Here is a 25,000-nt window from a genome sequence, read left to right as displayed (position 1 = left end):
TTAAGTCTGTTGCCAAGGTTGCTGGAAAGATGGTGGGATCCTTCTACCACTCCAGAAGATATCTCACTACTGATGCAATTCTCTATCTATATAAAAGCCAAGTACGTCCAAGGATGGAATACTGTTGCCATATCTGGGCAGGAGCTGCTAAAAAAGCCTATCCTGCCTTGACAGAGTACAAAATAGACTTCGTGGTTTAGTGGGAGATGCCCTTTTCTCTACCCTGCAACCTCTCTCCCACAGAAGAGACGTTGCGAGCCTGTCCTTGTTTTATCGTTATTTCCATGGCAGATGCTCATCTGAACTCCAATCTCTGGTCCCCCCTCGCCAATCTTCCACGAAAAACACCCGTCTAGCTGAATCCACTGTGAAAAATTTCCCCCACTCTATATCTGTGCCTAAATCAAAACGCGGATTCCATGAATAAAGCTTCTTTCTTAGAACTGCACGTCTGTGGAACTCTGTTCCGTCTGCCTGCTTCCCTCCGGACTACAACTTGGATGTGTTCAAGTCCAATGTTAACAAATTGCTAATGAACCGCCCCCTTAAGTAAACACTTCATCAAATCTCCACACTAACGTACTTGCAATAACCCTTATCCCTGAGTGGCTTCCGGGCCTTGATAAGTGGTGATCACTGTGTAAAAAAAAAAAAAAAAAAAAAACATGGATGTAACTTAATAACTTGATTGAGCCAAAACAATAAATGTTCAGGCGTCATGATAGGGGTCAAAGTTTTTAAAAAATTGACCTCTGCGGTCTCTACCAAATTACTCAATTTCTGGTCTAAACATGTGACATTTTCCATAAATGGTATTCAGCTTTTTAATTGGTTTGGGTCGAAAATTTTTAGTTACCAATATATAAATGTATGTATGTATTTTTATGTTTGCATGTCTGCCTAAAACTTTCGACAGAGATGACGGATTTTTACAAGATCAGTATCGTTTTGAAGTCCGACCTTTCAGACAACAACTATCGAAGAACATTTATATTTTCACCTTTAACTGGACACTTTTTTTCAGGGGGAATCGCTTTTCGCCGATATTTTTGAAAGTCATCCTTTCCTTCCGATTGCCTAGCCTTAATTTAAACGTAAGTCATCTCCGATTTGGCGGTGGTCGTAACAGCAAAGATGTCAGGTTTACTTCTCCATTTTTTTCCTCCTTTGCGGTACGGGTTCGAGCCTGCCTTCCTACTGCCACTTTTTCTTTTTTTTGCTCAACAGACACATAAAAACACCCGGGCAATGCCGGACTGAAATGTTAGTATGATATAATAATAAATACGATGTCTGCATTAATTAAAATATCATATTTGAGCGTATTTTACGACAGAGCAATGCCGAGCAGACTGCTAGTACATATATAATGTTGAGGGAAAGAAAGAAACAGTTACTTCAAAAAGTATAAGGCAGTTTTTGTAATAACTCATATATATATATATATATATATATATATATATATATATATATATATGTTATCATATATATATATAATCATATATATATATGTATATATATATATATGATTATTCTTAATGAATAAATATTTACATACGTAGTATAGTTGCACTAACATGCCGTGTGTGTATACACACACACACACACACACACACACACACACATATATATATATATATATATATATATATATATATATATATGAAGAGCTAAAGACAGAGTGCTTAATTACGTTAGTAAGAGGAGAATTCTATATTGATTATTTATCTATACCAGTAGTTTGAAAAGTTATCGGGAAATTAAGCCTGTGAGGTGAATACCAGATTCATTTATTTAAAATCAATTGAGTAATTGAAGACAGGGTTAGCATAGTATTCCACCCCACGGATGTGATTACCAAATAACATCCGAAACTTCAGGTATAGATGGATAATCAATATATTGAATTGTATCATAAATATAATATAGCATAATATAATAAAATATAATATAGCATAATATAATATAATGTAATATAATATAATATAATATAATGTAATATATATATAGAGAGATAGATAGATATAAAGAGTGAAATAGAGAAATAAAAAATGTTAGAAACTTTTTTGCTTCCCTATTATGAAAGAAAATGATAGACCTGTAGCTAAATATGTAATGGATGTAAATATTGCACTGACAGATAAAAAAAATGATGTTAAAAAAGGTACGATTTGCTTGACAGCTAATATCCTTACGTCTGTAGTGAAAATGTCTCTTGTTCACTGAATCATTTCTTACAATCAAACTCTCCGATCCAATGAAAAGCTTTTTGTAACTCCATAAGGGAACATAATTGGTAATGTTGGGGAGAGATTGCGGCATACGTTATCAGCAGCAGCTTTAATACTTTATTTTCACTTTCGCTTTAAATGTAAAATGACAAAATGGCGGTGGATTTTCTACACAAAGAAATCCTCAATATCAGCAGAAAATTATGCTCAAATGTGAATAGCTTTTGCATTTTTTTACACTATCTCTTATTGCACGAGTGTTGATAGTGAACAAAGAAGCGTATGTCAAATGCAATTCATTCCTTTTTTATTCCATATTATAGCTCATCAAAATGACATATCTTAAAAAGAGGTTTCAATAAGAGAATGTGGCGATTTAGCAAATCCTGTAAGAGGCCTTGGTCAGCAGGGAAAATGTCGGTGTGTATAGTGAATCAGAAAGAATCACGCAAGTTAGAATTGATGCTGATGATAATTTGATAAGAATACAACTCTTCCAAAATTTTAAAACATATTGTAATCGATTTATTAATTTTTTTTACTATACAAAAATACTAATTAATCCTACACACATGTATCTGTACTAAAAGAAAAACAGTTCGAGTAAAAAAAAACAAAAACATCCTAAATATTTGAATGTTCTAATGAGAGATTCCCCCTCAAACCTTTCTAAAATACTACAAAGAAATTGAAATTTGGGGTATACTTATTAATTGATGTCGAATATCTGATTTTTAAGTTTTACACAAATCAGTGGTATCTGCTTTTTGTTATCTTTGCATAAAATTAAAGCAAACCAAATATAACTCACATTCTCGACCCTTACACCTAGCAGCTATATTCTAAAAACTGCAATGATTAATAAATTAGTTTAGGAGTGAATTATGTACATAAAAATATATAAAGGTATACACAGAACAGAGTTTATATAAACATATATGGATAGGGCTAAATAATCTATCTCCAACTACAAGAGTGACATTCGTAATGTAGATATAGAATGTAAAATATACGTTGAACTAAATGACACCAAGATATCTTCATTTATTTTTATCTACATTGAAATGTTGAAGTATTGTAAATAATAATTCCACAAATAAAAAAAGAAAATGATAAGTTTCCAAACACAATTCCAAAATGATTTTACATCTGATTAATGTTTTGTTCATAGAATATTTGTACTATAATAAATGTTTTGTTCATAGAATATTTGTACTATAATAAATGTTTTGTTCATAGAATATTTGTACTATAATAAATGTTTTGTTCATAGAATATTTGTACTATAAAATAAAAAACAGTTAAATAAAAATCAATTACTAAGATGATAAGGAGATGTGGAAAATTTTTTGAATTTAAACAAAATTTCGTTTAAAAGTTTCTAATTTCCCATCAGCTATTCATGCAAAATATAAAAAAGTGTCTTATATTTAATCCTTTCTATTACTGACTTTATCAAATTTCAAATATTTTATTACCTTTCTGTAAAAAGATTTATTTGAAGCGAATGGTTAAGCAGATGTAAAATTTAGAGGAAATTTCTATGATGGGTTCATTGAGGAGGTCATAACCTTCTAATAACTAGATTAATATCATTTTTACACTGAACAATTACACTTTGAAAAAAACTACTTTTGATCAATAAAAAAAGAAATAATGAAAAATCTTTCCAAATCATTTTCTTTCTAATTTGAGAATATATTAATCTCACAAGTTACACAATAAACAAGAAGGAATATTAATTTTTTTCGCTCTTTTTATTCCCGCCTTTAGATGCACAATTAATTTTTTCAAATATATTTTTCTTTCTGGTTGTTCAAGAAATCATTTTCTTCTTGTGTCAATGAGTTCATTTGTAATTATAGAAAGATTGGATTTTTTTTGTGAAGTTATTAACTAATGTAAATATTCTCAGTACCAACCATTATGAAAATGTCTTTGAGAGTTCAACTTATAAGTTGAAGTAATCAGTGATAACTTTGAGTTTTTTCAGAACAAAACCCTAATCCCTATTCAACTAATCTTGCTCCATGTGATATTTTCTTTGCAAGCTCAAGGAAATTTTCAATGGAGCTTGTTTGAAAGAGCCATCAAGAAAATGTTACTGACGGAATTGATGGACATCCCAGAATTCTTCGAACAAAAATCATTCAAATCCAGTTACTTTCCAGACACGCTTCATATACTGTTTTTTTTTTTTTTTTTTTTTTAATTCAATTGAATATATTAGCAAAAGATAAGCACAGGACTATAGCTAGTCAGAGGAATTATTTTACTAACAGAAATGAAATCTTCCTCCTACATACATCGTCTGGTCTTCAAATGATTTGATACTGACTAGGATCAACGTCCGTTAACTTTGGTAATCTAACGATAACCTGTTTTTCAACATGATTATGCTTAAGTGTTTTGGTTTTATTTGTTTTCGCTACATTAAAACTTTCAGAATTATTTAACAGCTACTCTGTGATGTATCTTTATGTTATTAACTGAAGTTAAACCGTCACAATGTTTCTTCATTGTTCAACAATGGCATGTTTGAAAAAGCGCAATATAACGTTAACTCTTAGTCTATTTTTACATGTTCAGCAAGTAGACCTGCTAGTATATAAAATGGTTAGTTGTAGATAACACTTGGAGTCAACTTTCTGAATTCCAGGTTAGTTTTGTCTATTGGAGGAATATGTAAAACCATATGTGATGCCACATGGCTAAAAAAGAAAAAAAAGAAAGTAAGAGAAGTCAACAGTTCGATGGAGTACTAAACATATTAATCTACTATTACTAAATGTTCTGTTATATGATTATTTATGTATGACCATATTAAAGGCGGAATTTTCGATCCCCATAACAAATATTAATCGTAAAAACTTGTTAAATAAAATTGATCCATTGTAATTTTTGCAGTATTCTCAGGAAAAACGATACAGAAAATATCTAATTTTTTACTCTCCGTAAAATCGGTGAATTTTCAAAAAATTTCCCAAAAAGCTAAAAATGGAAAAATTTGAACAGCATGTTATTTCTACAATAGTTTGACGTAAACAATAAAAAGAACGTGATTTTTTAAATTCCCCCCAAAACCACATAATTGATCAATTTCGTTTTTTACAGACTTATTTAAAAAAAAAAGGCTGGGCAAATTTTTACGATGTGCCTCAGTGTATTATAAACACTCCAACCTCCCTATGTTAAGAACGGCTTTCGGAATAGCCCCTCAACCTCGAAAGCCGTTCTTAACATGGGGTGGTTGGGGATGTTTATACTATGCTGGGGCAGGTCGTAAAAATACCAAAAGCTTAACTATAACTGAAATAAAAAATATACAAAAAAACCCTAATATTTTGCCTCCCCACCCTCAATCTAACGCGATCTTATCAGAATTTGGGGGGGGGGGAATGATATCTTAATTATTTTTCACATATTAAAATATACTGAAATGATGAAATAAAATATATTTAATTTTGGGTTACAAACGTTGCCGATTTTTACCGATTTTTCTGAAATCATGTTTGAAAATATATTAAAATTATTTAAGTTTTAGGAATTAATTGAAGTTATTTATTATTTACATTTGACAGTTTTTACCTTTGTAATTTCAAACGATTTCTGAAATTATTTCTTGTTTTTTTTTAATGATTGAATTTTTCAAAGTTTGCGAAAAAAATGGTAGATTCAGTCTTGGAACATATAATGACTAAACAGACAATCTTACTGTTAATAATTAAAAAAAATTAATCGATGTTGTTTTTTAATAGCGAATAATTAAAAAAATATATTTAGAAATCAAACGGGAATAATATTTTCTATGGAAGGCCGATGATGCAGTAATCTTTTCACATTTCTGTATAGTTCATTTAGTTCAGAGTTAAAAACAAGCATAGATTTAGGAATTAAAAATTGATATTTTCTGGAATAAAGAGGAATTTGATAAAAATAATTTAAATATTACTTTTTTCGGGCTACAAAATTGAAAATTCATGTTAAAGGAAATTCTGTCAGTTAAAAAGTTCTATATCAAACCGGAAGTTGACTGTTTACGTTGTTGTCTGCTAAAATATGAAAATATCCTATATATGTATGTGTGTGTGTGTGTGTGTGTGTGTGTCTTTTTCATAATAGTTAAAGCCACTGTTATATTTCACTTAAATAATGATAGAACAAAAACTTTAAAAAGATATAATATATATTTGTACTAAGTTTCTTTCCCTATATCTTTTATGCTTTTGTATATATGCGACGCTATGTTAATTTTTCATTTTTTTATTTTTTGGTTATTTTGTGAACTTCAAATCAAATTCCGTCCGTTTTATTGAGTGTCAAATAAAGAATATTTACGTGCGATTTAAACTCTTCTTCAATACAGAGTAAAAATTATGATGAATTAATTTCATTTTACTAGTTTTTACTTGTATTTTTTGCTATGGTTGTCGAAAATTACTTGTCATACTTAATTATTATTGATTATTTTTCTCTCTTTGATCCCTATTCCATTGGTCAGTGATTTGGAACAATGGTCAAGCACGATAAACTTCTGCTTCTTACAGGTTATCTTTATTTAGTCCTTGACCGATGTATGGAAAAATTTATTTGCAAGTGGCGTTTCCCCAGACAGACAGGAGCAAACAACAAAAACACCAGATATGATTATTAACTTTAATGTGTTCATATATGATGCAAGGTTGAAAGTTATTCTGCATGGCGACTTTGACTGATGCCAAAGCAATAGCGAAAAAATGAGAAGAAGAAGAAGATCATAATGATGATGATAATGATGATGATGATAAGAAGGAGGGGGAGGAGGAACAAGGAGTTAAGGAAGATCAGATGTAAGCAGTAGAAAAAAGGGCAGTTGTAGTAAAAGGGTGAAGAGGAAGAAAATATACCTTCAGATTAATCTCACAAAAGCAAAAACTATATTTAAAGTTTGCAATTTGTAACCAATGTTTATTCGTTTGCCTATATCGCAGTATATAAAGTAATAGCGTTCGCGTGTGTGTGTGTGTGTGTGTGTGTGTGTGTTTGTGTGTGTGTGTGTGTGTGTGTGTGTGTGTGTGTGTGTGTGTGTGTGTGTGTGTGTGTGTGTACAACTCTTCTACAGCATCGGACTGATCATGACCAAACCTGACATGATAATGGTCTCGGACCTAGGGATGGGGCACTCCATTTTTCAAGGTCAGGGTTTAAGGTTAAGATCATATTTAGTGTGGCTCTTTATAAACTCCCCACCTAGGGATGGTTCACACCAAGGTGGGGTTCGTCACGATCCCGGGGGCTGTCACAATGGCGCCGGCCAACTTAATGAATTTGAATCAGATTACCCTCCTCCACCTCCATCCCCTCAACTAATTAAACAAATGTATGAATTTTTGTAACTGTTTTAATTTTTATGTGTAACAATTATAAGTATCAACTTTGATATAATCTATTTGATTTAAAATTCATTTTTTTTTTTTTTTACACAGTGATCACCACTTATCAAGGCCCGGAAGCCACTCAGGGATAAGGGTTATTGCAAGTACATTACGTTAGTGTGGAGATTTGATGAAGTGTTTACTTAAGGGGGCGGTTCATTAGGAATTTGTTAACGTTGGACTTGAACACATCAAAGTTGTAGTCCGGTGGGAAGCAGGCAGACAGAACAGAGTTCCACAGGTTTGCACTTCTAAGAAAGAAGCTTTGTTCATGGAATCCGCGTTTTGATTTAGGCACAGATATAGAGTGGGGGAAATTTTTCACAGTGGATTCAGCTAAATGGGTGTTTTTCGTAAAAGATTGGCAAGGGGGGACCAGAGATTGGAGTTCAGATGAGCATCTGCCATGGAAATAACGATAAAACAAGGACAGGCTCGCAACGTCTCTTCTGTGGGAGAGAGGTTGCAGGGTAGAGAAAAGGGCATCTCCCACTAAACCACGAAGTCTATTTTGTACTCTGTCAAGGCAGGATAGGCTTTTTTAGCAGCTCCTGCCCAGATATGGAAACAGTATTCCATCCTTGGACGTACTTGGCTTTTATATAGATAGAGAATTGCATCAGTAGTGAGATATCTTCTGGAGCGGTAGAAGGATCCCACCATCTTTCCAGCAACCTTGGCAACAGACTTGATGTACGTGTTCCATTTCAGATCAGGAGTAAAGGTCAAGCCCAGAAGCTTGTCAAAACACGGGGCCTCACCCAGACGAGAGCAATCCATCACAATTGATGCCAGATGGGGATCAGAGCGTTGATGATGTAAGGATAGGAGTTTGGTTTTGGATGCATTAAAGGTAACCAGCCACATCTTCCCCCACTGAACCACGTGCTCGAGATCAGAGGAGAGAGAATCAGAGAGAACTTTGTTATTTACAGCCTTTGATTTGTTGCCGTAGATGGTCGTGTCATCAGCATAGATGTCAATGAATGATTTAAGTATGTGTTTAGGGAGGTCATTGATGTAGATCAGGAAGAGAGTTTGGCCCAGGATTTACCCCTGAGGGACTCCAGCATTTATATTGCAGGCCTCCGATTTTTGTCCATCTACCACTACTCTTATGAGCCTATCGGAGAGAAATGATTTAATGATTTAGAAAACATTTCCAGTTATACCGTAGCTGGAAATCTTGTGAAGTAGGCCTTTATGCCATACCTTGTCGAAGGCCTTTGATATGTCAAGAGCAATTGCCCTAGAAAGGAAGCCTTTGTCAAGAGATTCACTAATCCTGTGGGATATAACCGTCAGCACATCTGCGGTAGATCTTGCAGAGCGGAAACCATATTGTGTGTCACTAAGAAGGTTATTCCTGTTGAGGTGGTTTACTATTTCTATATTTAATATGGATTCCAGCAACTTACTCATAACACACAGGAGACTTATTGGTCTGTACTAAGAGGAAGATGACTTATCACCTGAATTCTTAAATACAGGGCAAACTGATGAGGTCTTCCAGGGAGTCGGAAAGCACTTCTCCTTAAGGCAGCGCTTAAATAGTTTCGTAAGTATGGGAGCAAGTTCTGGTTGAAGCTTTTTTAACACTATAATTGGGATGCCATCAGGGCCAGTTGCTTTACTGGAATCTAGGTTCTTGATTAGCTTGGCGACCTCATGCACAGATATTTGTATGTTACCTAGCTTGTTCTGTGCTATAGGAGGAAATCTGTTCATAGTTGAATTTCAGTCAATTCAGGAGGTAGTTAACAATTTTAAACACCTTAAACAATAGGTGCTCTTACAGCATCCACTTACCACAATGTTTCCGCGAAACGGGTAACTAAGCATACAGTAAAATCCAGCGCAAAGCATGGATAGCTTCGCTAATATAATATAAAATCAGGCAAAAATATGAGCTTTTAAAATATTTCCAATTTAAAGTGTGCACTAACCCTTTTAAGATATTTCCAATTTAAAGTGTGCACTAACCCTTTTAAAATATTTTCAATTTAAAGGGTGCACTAACCCTTTTAAAATATTTTCAATTTAAAGTGTGCACTAACCCTTTTAAAATATTTTCAATTTAAAGGGTGCACTAACCATTTTAAAATATTTACAATTTAAAGGGTGCACTAACCCTTTTAAAATATGTTCAATTTAAAGGGTGCACTAACCCTTTTAAGATATTTCCAATTTAAAGTGTGCACTAATCCGTTCAAAATATTTTCAATTTAAAGGGTGCACTAACCCTTTTAAAATATTTCCAATTTAAAGGGTGCACTAACCATTTTAAAATATTTACAATTTAAAGGGTGCACTAACCCTTTTAAAATATGTTCAATTTAAAGGGTGCACTAACCCTTTTAAAATATTTTCAATTTAAAGGGTGCACTAACCATTTTAAAATATTTACAATTTAAAGGGTGCACTAACCCTTTTACAATATGTTCAATTTAAAGGGTGCACTAACCCTTTTAAAATATTTCCAATTTAAAGTGTGCACTAATCCGTTCAAAATATTTTCAATTTAAAGGGTGCACTAACCCTTTTAAAATATTTCCAATTTAAAGTGGGCACTAACCCTTTTAAAATATTTTCAATTTAAAGGGTGCACTAACCCTTTTAAAATATGTTCAATTTAAAGTGTGCACTAACCCTTTTAAAATATTTTGAATTTAAAGTGTGCACTAACCCTTTTAAAATATTTCCAATTTAAAGTGTGCACTAACCCTTTTAAAATATTTTGAATTTAAAGTGTGCACTAACCCTTTTAAAATATTTTGAATTTAAAGTGTGCACTAACCCTTTTAAAATATTTCCAATTTAAAGTGTGCACTAACCCTTTTAAAATATTTTGAATTTAAAGTGTGCACTAACCCTTTTAAAATATTTTGAATTTAAAGTGTGCACTAACCCTTTTAAAATATTTCCAATTTAAAGTGTGCACTAACCCTTTTAAAATATTTTGAATTTAAAGTGTGCACTAACCCTTTTAAAATATTTCCAATTTAAAGTGTGCACTAACCCTTTTAAAATATTTTGAATTTAAAGTGTGCACTAACCATTTTAAAATATTTTCAATTTAAAGGGCGCACTAACCCTTTAAAAATACTTTCAATTTAAAGTGTGCACTAACCCTTTTAAAATATTTTGAATTTAAAGTGTGCACTAACCCTTTTAAAATATTTTGAATTTAAAGTGTGCACTAACCCTTTTAAAATATTTTGAATTTAAAGTGTGCACTAACCCTTTAAAAATATTTTGAATTTAAAGTGTGCACTAACCCTTTTAAAATATTTTGAATTTAAAGTGTGCACTAACCCTTTAAAAATATTTTCAATTTAAAGTGTGCACTAACCCTTTTAAAATATTTTGAATTTAAAGTGTGCACTAACCCTTTTAAAATATTTCCAATTTAAAGTGTGCACTAACCCTTTTAAAATATTTTGAATTTAAAGTGTGCACTAACCCTTTTAAAATATTTTGAATTTAAAGTGTGCACTAACACTTTTAAAATATTTCCAATTTAAAGTGTGCACTAACCCTTTTAAAATATTTTGAATTTAAAGTGTGCACTAACCCTTTTAAAATATTTTGAATTTAAAGTGTGCACTAACCCTTTTAAAATATTTCCAATTTAAAGTGTGCACTAACCCTTTTAAAATATTTTGAATTTAAAGTGTGCACTAACCCTTTTAAAATATTTCCAATTTAAAGTGTGCACTAACCCTTTTAAAATATTTTCAATTTAAAGGGCGCACTAACCCTTTAAAAATACTTTCAATTTAAAGTGTGCACTAACCCTTTTAAAATATTTTGAATTTAAAGTGTGCACTAACCCTTTTAAAATATTTTGAATTTAAAGTGTGCACTAACCCTTTTAAAATATTTCCAATTTAAAGTGTGCACTAACCCTTTTAAAATATTTTGAATTTAAAGTGTGCACTAACCCTTTTAAGATATTTCCAATTTAAAGTGTGCACTAACCCTTTTAAAATATTTCCAATTTAAAGTGTGCACTAACCCTTTTAAAATATTTTGAATTTAAAGTGTGCACTAACCCTTTTAAAATATTTCCAATTTAAAGTGTGCACTAACCCTTTTAAAATATTTTGAATTTAAAGTGTGCACTAACCCTTTTAAAATATTTCCAATTTAAAGTGTGCACTAACCCTTTTAAAATATTTTGAATTTAAAGTGTGCACTAACCCTTTTAAGCTATTTCCAATTTAAAGTGTGCACTAACCCTTTTAAAATATTTTCAATTTAAAGTGTGCACTAACCCTTTAAAAATATTTTCAATTTAAAGTGTGCACTAACCCTTTTAAAATATTTTGAATTTAAAGTGTGCACTAACCCTTTTAAAATATTTTGAATTTAAAGTGTGCACTAACCCTTTTAAAATATTTCCAATTTAAAGTGTGCACTAACCCTTTTAAAATATTTTGAATTTAAAGTGTGCACTAACCCTTTTAAAATATTTTGAATTTAAAGTGTGCACTAACCCTTTTAAAATATTTCCAATTTAAAGTGTGCACTAACCCTTTTAAAATATTTTGAATTTAAAGTGTGCACTAACCATTTTAAAATATTTTCAATTTAAAGGGCGCACTAACCCTTTAAAAATACTTTCAATTTAAAGTGTGCACTAACCCTTTTAAAATATTTTGAATTTAAAGTGTGCACTAACCCTTTTAAAATATTTTGAATTTAAAGTGTGCACTAACCCTTTTAAAATATTTTGAATTTAAAGTGTGCACTAACCCTTTTAAAATATTTTGAATTTAAAGTGTGCACTAACCCTTTTAAAATATTTTGAATTTAAAGTGTGCACTAACCCTTTTAAAATATTTCCAATTTAAAGTGTGCACTAACCCTTTTAAAATATTTTGAATTTAAAGTGTGCACTAACCCTTTTAAAATATTTTGAATTTAAAGTGTGCACTAACCCTTTTAAAATATTTTGAATTTAAAGTGTGCACTAACCCTTTTAAAATATTTCCAATTTAAAGTGTGCACTAACCCTTTTAAAATATTTTGAATTTAAAGTGTGCACTAACCCTTTTAAAATATTTCCAATTTAAAGTGTGCACTAACCCTTTTAAAATATTTTCAATTTAAAGGGCGCACTAACCCTTTTAAAATATTTTCAATTTAAAGTGTGCACTAACCCTTTAAAAATACTTTCAATTTAAAGTGTGCACTAACCCTTTTAAAATATTTTGAATTTAAAGTGTGCACTAACCCTTTTAAAATATTTTGAATTTAAAGTGTGCACTAACCCTTTTAAAATATTTCCAATTTAAAGTGTGCACTAACCCTTTAAAAATATTTTGAATTTAAAGTGTGCACTAACCCTTTTAAAATATTTTGAATTTAAAGTGTGCACTAACCCTTTTAAAATATTTCCAATTTAAAGTGTGCACTAACCCTTTTAAAATATTTTGAATTTAAAGTGTGCACTAACCCTTTTAAAATATTTTGAATTTAAAGTGTGCACTAACCCTTTTAAAATATTTCCAATTTAAAGTGTGCACTAACCCTTTTAAAATATTTTGAATTTAAAGTGTGCACTAACCCTTTTAAAATATTTTGAATTTAAAGTGTGCACTAACCCTTTTAAAATATTTCCAATTTAAAGTGTGCACTAACCCTTTTAAAATATTTTGAATTTAAAGTGTGCACTAACCCTTTTAAAATATTTCCAATTTAAAGTGTGCACTAACCCTTTTAAAATATTTTCAATTGTAAGGGCGCACTAACCCTTTAAAAATACTTTCAATTTAAAGTGTGCACTAACCCTTTTAAAATATTTTGAATTTAAAGTGTGCACTAACCCTTTTAAAATATTTTGAATTTAAAGTGTGCACTAACCCTTTTAAAATATTTCCAATTTAAAGTGTGCACTAACCCTTTTAAAATATTTTGAATTTAAAGTGTGCACTAACCCTTTTAAGATATTTCCAATTTAAAGTGTGCACTAACCCTTTTAAAATATTTCCAATTTAAAGTGTGCACTAACCCTTTTAAAATATTTTGAATTTAAAGTGTGCACTAACCCTTTTAAAATATTTCCAATTTAAAGTGTGCACTAACCCTTTTAAAATATTTTGAATTTAAAGTGTGCACTAACCCTTTTAAAATATTTCCAATTTAAAGTGTGCACTAACCCTTTTAAAATATTTTGAATTTAAAGTGTGCACTAACCCTTTTAAGATATTTCCAATTTAAAGTGTGCACTAACCCTTTTAAAATATTTTCAATTTAAAGTGTGCACTAACCCTTTAAAAATATTTTCAATTTAAAGTGTGCACTAACCCTTTAAAAATACTTTCAATTTAAAGTGTGCACTAACCCTTTTAAAATATTTTGAATTTAAAGTGTGCACTAACCCTTTTAAAATATTTCCAATTTAAAGTGTGCACTAACCCTTTTAAAATATTTTGAATTTAAAGTGTGCACTAACCCTTTTAAAATATTTTGAATTTAAAGTGTGCACTAACCCTTTTAAAATATTTCCAATTTAAAGTGTGCACTAACCCTTTTAAAATATTTTGAATTTAAAGTGTGCACTAACCATTTTAAAATATTTTCAATTTAAAGGGCGCACTAACCCTTTAAAAATACTTTCAATTTAAAGTGTGCACTAACCCTTTTAAAATATTTTGAATTTAAAGTGTGCACTAACCCTTTTAAAATATTTTGAATTTAAAGTGTGCACTAACCCTTTTAAAATATTTTGAATTTAAAGTGTGCACTAACCCTTTTAAAATATTTTGAATTTAAAGTGTGCACTAACCCTTTTAAAATATTTTGAATTTAAAGTGTGCACTAACCCTTTTAAAATATTTCCAATTTAAAGTGTGCACTAACCCTTTTAAAATATTTTGAATTTAAAGTGTGCACTAACCCTTTTAAAATATTTTGAATTTAAAGTGTGCACTAACCCTTTTAAAATATTTTGAATTTAAAGTGTGCACTAACCCTTTTAAAATATTTCCAATTTAAAGTGTGCACTAACCCTTTTAAAATATTTTGAATTTAAAATGTGCACTAACCCTTTTAAAATATTTCCAATTTAAAGTGTGCACTAACCCTTTTAAAATATTTTCAATTTAAAGGGCGCACTAACCCTTTTAAAATATTTTCAATTTAAAGTGTGCACTAACCCTTTAAAAATACTTTCAATTTAAAGTGTGCACTAACCCTTTTAAAATATTTTGAATTTAAAGTGTGCACTAACCCTTTTAAAATATTTTGAATTTAAAGTGTGCACTAACCCTTTTAAAATATTTCCAATTTAAAGTGTGCACTAACCCTTTAAAAATATTTTGAATTTAAAGTGTGCACTAACCCTTTTAAAATATTTTGAATTTAAAGTGTGCACTAACCCTTTTAAAATATTTCCAATTTAAAGTGTGCACTAACCCTTTTAAAATATTTTGAATTTAAAGTGTGCACTAACCCTTTTAAAATATTTTGAATTTAAAGTGTGCACTAACCCTTTTAAAATATTTCCAATTTAAAGTGTGCACTAACCCTTTTAAAATATTTTGAATTTAAAGTGTGCACTAACCCTTTTAAAATATTTTGAATTTAAAGTGTGCACTAACCCTTTTAAAATATTTCCAATTTAAAGTGTGCACTAACCCTTTTAAAATATTTTGAATTTAAAGTGTGCACTAACCCTTTTAAAATATTTCCAATTTAAAGTGTGCACTAACCCTTTTAAAATATTTTCAATTTAAAGGGCGCACTAACCCTTTAAAAATACTTTCAATTTAAAGTGTGCACTAACCCTTTTAAAATATTTTGAATTTAAAGTGTGCACTAACCCTTTTAAAATATTTTCAATTTAAAGTGTGCACTAACCCTTTTAAAATATTTCCAATTTAAAGTGTGCACTAACCCTTTTAAAATATTTTGAATTTAAAGTGTGCACTAACCCTTTTAAAATATTTCCAATTTAAAGTGTGCACTAACCCTTTTAAAATATTTCCAATTTAAAGTGTGCACTAACCCTTTTAAAATATTTTGAATTTAAAGTGTGCACTAACCCTTTTAAAATATTTCCAATTTAAAGTGTGCACTAACCCTTTTAAAATATTTTGAATTTAAAGTGTGCACTAACCCTTTTAAAATATTTCCAATTTAAAGTGTGCACTAACCCTTTTAAAATATTTTGAATTTAAAGTGTGCACTAACCCTTTTAAGATATTTCCAATTTAAAGTGTGCACTAACCCTTTTAAAATATTTTCAATTTAAAGTGTGCACTAACCCTTTAAAAATATTTTCAATTTAAAGTGTGCACTAACCCTTTTAAAATATTTTGAATTTAAAGTGTGCACTAACCCTTTTAAAATATTTCCAATTTAAAGTGTGCACTAACCCTTTTAAAATATTTCCAATTTAAAGTGTGCACTAACCCTTTTAAAATATTTTGAATTTAAAGTGTGCACTAACCCTTTTAAAATATTTTGAATTTAAAGTGTGCACTAACCCTTTTAAAATATTTCCAATTTAAAGTGTGCACTAACCATTTTAAAATATTTTCAATTTAAAGGGCGCACTAACCCTTTAAAAATACTTTCAATTTAAAGTGTGCACTAACCCTTTTAAAATATTTTGAATTTAAAGTGTGCACTAACCCTTTTAAAATATTTTGAATTTAAAGTGTGCACTAACCCTTTTAAAATATTTTGAATTTAAAGTGTGCACTAACCCTTTTAAAATATTTTGAATTTAAAGTGTGCACTAACCCTTTTAAAATATTTCCAATTTAAAGTGTGCACTAACCCTTTTAAAATATTTTGAATTTAAAGTGTGCACTAACCCTTTTAAAATATTTTGAATTTAAAGTGTGCACTAACCCTTTTAAAATATTTTGAATTTAAAGTGTGCACTAACCCTTTTAAAATATTTCCAATTTAAAGTGTGCACTAACCCTTTTAAAATATTTTGAATTTAAAGTGTGCACTAACCCTTTTAAAATATTTCCAATTTAAAGTGTGCACTAACCCTTTTAAAATATTTCCAATTTAAAGTGTGCACTAACCCTTTTAAAATATTTTCAATTTAAAGTGTGCACTAACCCTTTTAAAATATTTCCAATTTAAAGTGTGCACTAACCCTTTTAAAATATTTTGAATTTAAAGTGTGCACTAACCCTTTTAAAATATTTCCAATTTAAAGTGTGCACTAACCCTTTTAAAATATTTTGAATTTAAAGTGTGCACTAACCCTTTTAAGATATTTCCAATTTAAAGTGTGCACTAACCCTTTTAAAATATTTTCAATTTAAAGTGTGCACTAACCCTTTAAAAATATTTTCAATTTAAAGTGTGCACTAACCCTTTTAAAATATTTTGAATTTAAAGTGTGCACTAACCCTTTTAAAATATTTTGAATTTAAAGTGTGCACTAACCCTTTTAAAATATTTCCAATTTAAAGTGTGCACTAACCCTTTTAAAATATTTTGAATTTAAAGTGTGCACTAACCCTTTTAAAATATTTTGAATTTAAAGTGTGCACTAACCCTTTTAAAATATTTCCAATTTAAAGTGTGCACTAACCATTTTAAAATATTTTCAATTTAAAGGGCGCACAAACCCTTTAAAAATACTTTCAATTTAAAGTGTGCACTAACCCTTTTAAAATATTTTGAATTTAAAGTGTGCACTAACCCTTTTAAAATATTTTGAATTTAAAGTGTGCACTAACCCTTTTAAAATATTTTGAATTTAAAGTGTGCACTAACCCTTTTAAAATATTTCCAATTTAAAGTGTGCACTAACCCTTTTAAAATATTTCCAATTTAAAGTGTGCACTAACCCTTTTAAAATATTTTGAATTTAAAGTGTGCACTAACCCTTTTAAAATATTTTGAATTTAAAGTGTGCACTAACCCTTTTAAAATATTTTGAATTTAAAGTGTGCACTAACCCTTTTAAAATATTTCCAATTTAAAGTGTGCACTAACCCTTTTAAAATATTTTGAATTTAAAGTGTGCACTAACCCTTTTAAAATATTTTGAATTTAAAGTGTGCACTAACCCTTTTAAAATATTTTCAATTTAAAGGGCGCACTAACCCTTTAAAAATACTTTCAATTTAAAGTGTGCACTAACCCTTTTAAAATATTTTGAATTTAAAGTGTGCACTAACCCTTTTAAAATATTTTGAATTTAAAGTGTGCACTAACCCTTTTAAAATATTTTGAATTTAAAGTGTGCACTAACCCTTTTAAAATATTTTGAATTTAAAGTGTGCACTAACCCTTTTAAGATATTTCCAATTTAAAGTGTGCACTAACCCTTTTAAAATATTTTCAATTTAAAGTGTGAACTAACCCTTTTAAAATATTTTGAATTTAAAGTGTGCACTAACCCTTTTAAAATATTTTGAATTTAAAGTGTACACTAACCCTTTTAAAATATTTCCAATTTAAAGTGTGCACTAACCCTTTTAAAATATTTCCAATTTAAAGTGTGCACTAACCCTTTAAAAATACTTTCAATTTAAAGTGTGCACTAACCCTTTTAAAATATTTTCAATTTAAAGTGTGCACTAACCCTTTAAAAATATTTTGAATTTAAAGTGTGCACTAACCCTTTTAAAATATTTCCAACTTAAAGTGTGCACTAACCCTTTTAAAATATTTTGAATTTAAAGTGTGCACTAACCCTTTTAAAATATTTTGAATTTAAAGTGTGCACTAACCCTTTTAAAATATTTCCAATTTAAAGTGTGCACTAACCCTTTTAAAATAGTTTCAATTTAAAGGGCGCACTAACCCTTTTAAAATATTTCCAATTTAAAGTGTGCACTAACCCTTTTAAAATATTTTCAATTTAAAGGGTGCACTAACCCTTTTAAAATATTTCCAATTTAAAGTGTGCACTAACCCTTTTAAAATATTTTGAATTTAAAGTGTGCACTAACCCTTTTAAAATATTTTGAATTTAAAGTGTGCACTAACCCTTTTAAAATATTTCCAATTTAAAGTGTGCACTAACCCTTTTAAAATAGTTTCAATTTAAAGTGTGCACTAACCCTTTTAAAATATTTCCAATTTAAAGTGTGCACTAACCCTTTTAAAATAGTTTCAATTTAAAGTGTGCACTAACCCTTTTAAGATATTTCCAATTTAAAGTGTTCACTAACCCTTTTAAAATATTTCCAATTTAAAGTGTGCACTAACCCTTTTAAAATATTTTCAATTTAAAGTGTGCACTAACCCTTTTAAAATATTTCCAATTTAAAGTGTGCACTAACCCTTTTAAAATATTTCCAATTTAAAGTGTGCACTAACCCTTTTAAAATATTTCCAATTTAAAGTGTGCACTAACCCTTTAAAAATACTTTCAATTTAAAGTGTGCACTAACCCTTTTAAGATATTTCCAATTTAAAGTGTGCACTAACCCTTTTAAAATATTTCCAATTTAAAGTGTGCACTAACCCTTTTAAAATATTTTCAATTTAAAGTGTGCACTAACCCTTTTAAAATATTTCCAATTTAAAGTGTGCACTAACCCTTTTAAAATAGTTTCAATTTAAAGTGTGCACTAACCCTTTTCAAATATTTCCAATTTAAAGTGTGCACTAACCCTTTTAAAATAGTTTCAATTTAAAGGGTGCACTAACCCTTTTAAGATATTTCCAATTTAAAGTGTGCACTAACCCTTTAAAAATATATTCAATTTCAAGTGTGCACTAACCCTTTTAAAATATTTCCAATTTAAAGTGTGCACTAACCCTTTTAAAATAGTTTCAATTTAAAGTGTGCACTAACCCTTTTAAAATATTTTCAATTTAAAGGGCGCACTAACCCTTTTAAAATATTTTCAATTTAAAGTGTGCACTAACCCTTTTAAAATATTTCCAATTTAAAGTGTGCACTAACCCTTTAAAAATATTTTCAATTTAAAGTGTGCGCTAACACTTTTAAAATATTTTTAATTTAAAGTGTGCACTAACCCTTTTAAAATATTTTGAATTTAAAGTGTGCACTAACCCTTTTAAAATATTTTCAATTTAAAGGGCGCACTAACCCTTTACAAATACTTTCAATTTAAAGTGTGCACTAAACCTTTAAAAATATTTTCAATTTAAAGTGTGCACTAACCCTTTTAAGATATTTCCAATTTAAAGTGTGCACTAACCCTTTTAAAATATTTCCAATTTAAAGTGTGCACTAACCCTTTTAAAATATTTTGAATTTAAAGTGTGCACTAACCCTTTTAAAATATTTCCAATTTAAAGTGTGCACTAACCCTTTTAAAATATTTTGAATTTAAAGTGTGCACTAACCCTTTTAAAATATTTCCAATTTAAAGTGTGCACTAACCCTTTTAAAATATTTCCAATTTAAAGTGTGCACTAACCCTTTTAAAATATTTCCAATTTAAAGTGTGCACTAACCCTTTTAAAATTATTCCAATTTAAAGTGTGCACTAACCCTTTAAAAATACTTTCAATTTAAAGTGTGCACTAACCCTTTTAAGATATTTCCAATTTAAAGTGTGCACTAACCCTTTTAAAATATTTCCAATTTAAAGTGTGCACTAACCCTTTTAAAATATTTTGAATTTAAAGTGTGCACTAACCCTTTTAAAATATTTCCAATTTAAAGTGTGCACTAACCCTTTTAAAATATTTTGAATTTAAAGTGTGCACTAACCCTTTTAAAATATTTCCAATTTAAAGTGTGCACTAACCCTTTTAAAATATTTTCAATTAAAAGGGTGCACTAACCCTTTTAAAATATTTTCAATTTAAAGGGCGCACTAACCCTTTAAAAATATTTTCAATTTAAAGTGTGCACTAACCCTTTTAAAATATTTCCAATTTAAAGTGTGCACTAACCCTTTAAAAATATTTTCAATTTAAATTGTGCACTAACCCTTTTAAAATATTTTTAATTTAAAGTGTGCACTAACCCTTTTAAAATATTTTGAATTTAAAGTGTGCACTAACCCTTTTAAAATATTTCCAATTTAAAGTGTGCACTAACCCTTTTAAAATATTTTCAATTTAAAGGGCGCACTAACCCTTTACAAATACTTTCAATTTAAAGTGTGCACTAAACCTTTTAAAATATTTTCAATTTAAAGTGTGCACTAACCCTTTTAAGATATTTCCAATTTAAAGTGTGCACTAACCCTTTTAAAATATTTCCAATTTAAAGTGTGCACTAACCCTTTTACAATATTTCCAATTTAAAGTGTGCACTAACCCTTTTAAAATATTTCCAATTTAAAGTGTGCACTAACCCTTTTAAAATATTTCCAATTTAAAGTGTGCACTAACCCTTGTAAAATATTTCCAATTTAAAGTGTGCACTAACCCTTGTAATATATTTTCAATTTAAAGTGTGCACTAACCCTTTTAAAATATTTTCAATTTAAAGGGTGCACTAACCCTTTTAAAATATTTTCAATTTAAATGGTGTACTTACCCTTTTTAAATATTTCCATTAAAATATTTTTAATTTAAAGGGTGCACTAACCTTTTTAAAATATTTTCAATTTAAAGGGTGTACTAACCCTTCTAAAATATTTTCAATTTAAAGGGTGCACTAACCCTTTTAAAATATTTTCAATTTAAAGGATGTACTAACCCTTTTAAGATATTTTCAATTTAAAGGGTGCACTAACCTTTTAAAATATTTTCAATTTAAAGGGTGTACTAACCCTTTAAAAATATTTTCAATTTAAAGGGTGCACTAACCCTTTTAAAATATTTTCAATTTAAAGTGTGCACTAACCCTTTTAAAATATTTTTAATTTAAAGTGTGCACTAACCCTTTTAAAATATTTTGAATTTAAAGTGTGCACTAACCCTTTTAAAATATTTCCAATTTAAAGTGTGCACTAAACCTTTTAAAATATTTTCAATTTAAAGGGCGCACTAACCCTTTACAAATACTTTCAATTTAAAGTGTGCACTAAACCTTTAAAAATATTTTCAATTTAAAGTGTGCACTAACACTTTTAAGATATTTCCAATTTAAAGTGTGCACTAACCCTTTTAAAATATTTCCAATTTAAAGTGTGCACTAACCCTTTTACAATATTTCCAATTTAAAGTGTGCACTAACCCTTTTAAAATATTTCCAATTTAAAGTGTGCACTAACCCTTTTAAAATATTTCCAATTTAAAGTGTGCACTAACCCTTTTAAAATATTTTCAATTTAAAGTGTGCACTAACCCTTTTAAAATATTTCCAATTTAAAGTGTGCACTAACCCTTTTAAAATATTTCCAATTTAAAGTGTGCACTAACCCTTTTAAAATTATTCCAATTTAAAGTGTGCACTAACCCTTTAAAAATACTTTCAATTTAAAGTGTGCACTAACCCTTTTAAGATATTTCCAATTTAAAGTGTGCACTAACCCTTTTTAAATATTTCCAATTTAAAGTGTGCACTAACCCTTTTAAAATATTTTCAATTTAAAGTGTGCACTAACCCTTTTAAAATATTTCCAATTTAAAGTGTGCACTAACCCTTTTAAAATATTTTGAATTTAAAGTGTGCACTAACCCTTTTAAAATATTTCCAATTTAAAGTGTGCACTAACCCTTTTAAAATATTTTAAATTTAAAGGGTGCACTAACCCTTTTAAAATATTTTCAATTTAAAGGGCGCACTAACCCTTTAAAAATATTTTCAATTTAAAGTGTGCACTAACCCTTTTAAAATATTTCCAATTTAAAGTGTGCACTAACCCTTTAAAAATATTTTCAATTTAAAGTGTGCACTAACCCTTTTAAAATATTTTTAATTTAAAGTGTGCACTAACCCTTTTAAAATATTTTGAATTTAAAGTGTGCACTAACCCTTTTAAAATATTTCCAATTTAAAGTGTGCACTAACCCTTTTAAAATATTTTCAATTTAAAGGGCGCACTAACCCTTTACAAATACTTTCAATTTAAAGTGTGCACTAAACCTTTTAAAATATTTTCAATTTAAAGAGTGCACTAACCCTTTTAAGATATTTCCAATTTAAAGTGTGCACTAACCCTTTTAAAATATTTCCAATTTAAAGTGTGCACTAACCCTTTTACAATATTTCCAATTTAAAGTGTGCACTAACCCTTTTAAAATATTTCCAATTTAAAGTGTGCACTAACCCTTTTAAAATATTTCCAATTTAAAGTGTGCACTAACCCTTGTAAAATATTTCCAATTTAAAGGGTGTACTAACCCTTTTAAAATATTTTCAATTTAAAGGGTGCACTAACCCTTTTAAAATATTTTCAATTTAAAGTGTGCACTAACCCTTTTAAAATATTTTTAATTTAAAGTGTGCACTAACCCTTTTAAAATATTTTGAATTTAAAGTGTGCACTAACCCTTTTAAAATATTTCCAATTTAAAGTGTGCACTAAACCTTTTAAAATATTTTCAATTTAAAGGGCGCACTAACCCTTTACAAATACTTTCAATTTAAAGTGTGCACTAAACCTTTAAAAATATTTTCAATTTAAAGTGTGCACTAACCCTTTTAAGATATTTCCAATTTAAAGTGTGCACTAACCCTTTTAAAATATTTCCAATTTAAAGTGTGCACTAACCCTTTTACAATATTTCCAATTTAAAGTGTGCACTAACCCTTTTAAAATATTTCCAATTTAAAGTGTGCACTAACCCTTTTAAAATATTTCCAATTTAAAGTGTGCACTAACCCTTTTAAAATATTTTCAATTTAAAGTGTGCACTAACCCTTTTAAAATATTTCCAATTTAAAGTGTGCACTAACCCTTTTAAAATATTTCCAATTTAAAGCGTGCACTAACCCTTTTAAAATTATTCCAATTTAAAGTGTGCACTAACCCTTTAAAAATACTTTCAATTTAAAGTGTGCACTAACCCTTTTAAGATATTTCCAATTTAAAGTGTGCACTAACCCTTTTAAAATATTTCCAATTTAAAGTGTGCACTAACCCTTTTAAAATATTTTCAATTTAAAGTGTGCACTAACCCTTTTAAAATATTTCCAATTTAAAGTGTGCACTAACCCTTTTAAAATATTTTGAATTTAAAGTGTGCACTAACCCTTTTAAAATATTTCCAATTTAAAGTGTGCACTAACCCTTTTAAAATATTTTAAATTTAAAGGGTGCACTAACCCTTTTAAAATATTTTCAATTTAAAGGGCGCACTAACCCTTTAAAAATATTTTCAATTTAAAGTGTGCACTAACCCTTTTAAAATATTTCCAATTTAAAGTGTGCACTAACCCTTTAAAAATATTTTCAATTTAAAGTGTGCACTAACCCTTTAAAAATATTTTTAATTTAAAGTGTGCACTAACCCTTTTAAAATATTTTGAATTTAAAGTGTGCACTAACCCTTTTAAAATATTTCCAATTTAAAGTGTGCACTAACCCTTTTAAAATATTTTCAATTTAAAGGGCGCACTAACCCTTTACAAATACTTTCAATTTAAAGTGTGCACTAAACCTTTTAAAATATTTTCAATTTAAAGAGTGCACTAACCCTTTTAAGATATTTCCAATTTAAAGTGTGCACTAACCCTTTTAAAATATTTCCAATTTAAAGTGTGCACTAACCCTTTTACAATATTTCCAATTTAAAGTGTGCACTAACCCTTTTAAAATATTTCCAATTTAAAGTGTGCACTAACCCTTTTAAAATATTTCCAATTTAAAGTGTGCACTAACCCTTGTAAAATATTTCCAATTTAAAGTGTGCACTAACCCTTGTAATATATTTTCAATTTAAAGTGTGCACTAACCCTTTTAAAATATTTTCAATTTAAAGGGTGCACTAACCCTTTTAAAATATTTTCAATTTAAATGGTGTACTTACCCTTTTTAAATATTTCCATTAAAATATTTTTAATTTAAAGGGTTCACTAACCTTTTTAAAATATTTTCAATTTAAAGGGTGTACTAACCCTTCTAAAATATTTTCAATTTAAAGGGTGCACTAACCCTTTTAAAATATTTTCCATTTAAAGGATGTACTAACCCTTTTAAGATATTTTCAATTTAAAGGGTGCACTAACCTTTTAAAATATTTTCAATTTAAAGGGTGTACTAACCCTTTTAAAATATTTTCAATTTAAAGGGTGCACTAACCCTTTTAAAATATTTTCAATTTAAAGTGTGCACTAACCCTTTTAAAATATTTTTAATTTAAAGTGTGCACTAACCCTTTTAAAATATTTTGAATTTAAAGTGTGCACTAACCCTTTTAAAATATTTCCAATTTAAAGTGTGCACTAACCCTTTTAAAATATTTTCAATTTAAAGGGCGCACTAACCCTTTACAAATACTTTCAATTTAAAGTGTGCACTAACCCTTTTAAAATATTTCCAATTTAAAGTG

This window comes from Euprymna scolopes, chromosome 17 (assembly GCF_053919585.1).
Source record: "Euprymna scolopes isolate OS-2025 chromosome 17, ASM5391958v1, whole genome shotgun sequence".
NCBI lineage: Eukaryota > Metazoa > Mollusca > Cephalopoda > Sepiida > Sepiolidae > Euprymna > Euprymna scolopes.
The sequence above is the reverse complement of the archived record's forward strand: the minus strand, read 5'-3'. Positions refer to the sequence as shown.